Here is a 2,369-nt window from a genome sequence, read left to right as displayed (position 1 = left end):
TAAAGTGTATTCATTGTAATGAAAAATTAACGAATGAAAATAAGGTCATTACTCATTTCATCATGGTATCAGAGCCATGTGCCATACGGCCATGAAAACTTCATGAAGAAAGCTTGCTCATAGTTGAGATCGAGTCTCAAACATCAATCTCACTCATCAACTCATTCACAGTTTCAAGTTCATCAGAAAGATAAGTCTTTCGGTTCATCAGTGATAAGTTTTTTTTTTTTAATTTGGTTTTTCATCAGTGATAATTTGATGATTAGTGAATCTTGATTTGTTCATCAGTGATTAGTGAATCTTGATTTGTTCATCAGTGAATCTTGATTTGTTCATTAGTGAATTTGTTCATTAGTGAATCTTGATTTGTTCATCAGTGAATCTAGCTTGATTTGTTCATCAATATGACTTCATCAGTTGAACAAGTTTTAACTCCATCTTCAACACCATCATCAACTCCATCTTCAAATCTATTTCAAATCCAAAATATTACAAATTTCGTTCATGTCAAACTCAGCAAAGATAATTACATGGTTTGGAAACAGTTATTCTTACCAGTTCTTTATAGTCACAATCTAATGAGATTTGTTGATGGAAGTAATCATTGTCCATTTAAATATCTGGGAAACTCCTTCAGTATCAATTCGGCATATATTGAGTGGATGAAAACTGATCAAATGCTACTAATTTGGATCAATGCTACAATCTCTAAAGCTGTGTTACCGTATATTGTTGGTCTTTCGACTGCAAAGGATTTATGGTGTACTCTAGAACAAAGGTTTTCTGCTATCACTATTGTGCATGTTCATCAGTTGAAAGATAAGTTACAAGCACTAAAAAAAGGAAATAAGTCTACGTCTGAATATTTGCAAGAAGCCAAACAAATTTTCGATGGTTTAGCTATTGGTGGAACTCTAGTATCTGACAGTGATATGGTGTATTACATATTGAGAGGTCTTTCAAGTGAATATAAGGCCTTCACTACATCTATCAGAGTGAGCAGGTCTAATCATATCACAGCTGATGAGTTACATAGTTTACTTTTGACTGAAGAAATAACAGTGGAAGAAATGGATAAAGCCATGGCAGCTGAACCTACTACTCATGCATTCTCATCAGTCAAATCACAAAGCTCAAACTGGAAGAATCCAAATGTTAATCCTGGATAGAGTAGTGGAACTACACATTCAAATGGAAATACTCAATTTAATGGTTACAACAGAGGCAGAGGTAGAGCATCATTCAGGGAAGGTTTTAATCAACAGCAAGGATTCAATTTGAATCAACAGGATTTTAATTCTTCCACAAGACCTGTGTGTCAAATCTGTGGGAAGTTTGGTCATATTGCCATCGATTGCTATAATAGGATGAATTACACCTACATTGGCAAGATTCCACCTCCTAAACTTTCTGCAATGGTTGCTGGTACCTCCAATGATTCAAATTATGCTGCATTTTCTTCTACAAGGGATTATAATGCTAAAGATACTCACTGGATAGCTGACTCAGGAGCTACGAATCACATCACTGCAGAGACTACAAACATGACAAACTATTCTCCATATCATGGTGCTGATAGAGTGCAAGTTGGCAATGGGGAAGGTTTGCCTATTCTAAACACTGGTTCTTCTTCATTTAATACACATGATTCAAACTTTACTCTTAAAGATATTCTTCGTGTCCTAGATATTTCAACCAACTTATTATCAGTTAATAAGTTTGTTATTGATAATAACTGCTCCATTGAATTTACTCCATGTAAATTTCTTGTGAAGGATCTCAATTCTGGGAGGATCCTTTTCCAAGGTCCAACTAAAGGTGGTCTTTACCCTATAAGTCTTACATCATGTTCAAAGACCAATATTCAACCTACTGCTTTTTTAAGTGCTAAAGCGGATGCTTTACTTTGGCATGAGAGACTTGGTCATCCTGCTCAACAGACTCTCTCTAAAGTACTTTCTATCAACAAGCTAACCTTGCAAGGTTCTGCCAATCTCCACAGCTTTTGTCAAGCATGTCAGCTGGGAAAAAGTCACAAGCTACCTTTTATTTCGTCTTCATCTAGATCAAATGTACCTTTACAGTTACTTCATTTAGACCTATGGGGTCTAGCTCCTTTTGCATCTGTCACTGGTTGTAAATACTATGTCAGTATTATGGATGATTGGTCTAGGTACTGTTGGATTTATCCCTTGGTTAATAAATCAGATTTTGCAAAAGTGTTTGTTGATTTTAAATTGTTTGTTGAGAAGCAATTGTCTCAATTTATTAGAGTTGTTAGAACAGATGGTGGTAGGAAGTTTACTAGCAATATTTTTGAAAATTTTCTAAAACAAAATGGTATTGGCCATTATTTTTCATGTGCATAT

Source organism: Coptis chinensis, chromosome 7, assembly GCF_015680905.1.
Source record: "Coptis chinensis isolate HL-2020 chromosome 7, ASM1568090v1, whole genome shotgun sequence".
In the NCBI taxonomy this organism is placed as follows: Eukaryota; Viridiplantae; Streptophyta; class Magnoliopsida; order Ranunculales; family Ranunculaceae; genus Coptis; species Coptis chinensis.
The sequence above is the reverse complement of the archived record's forward strand: the minus strand, read 5'-3'. Positions refer to the sequence as shown.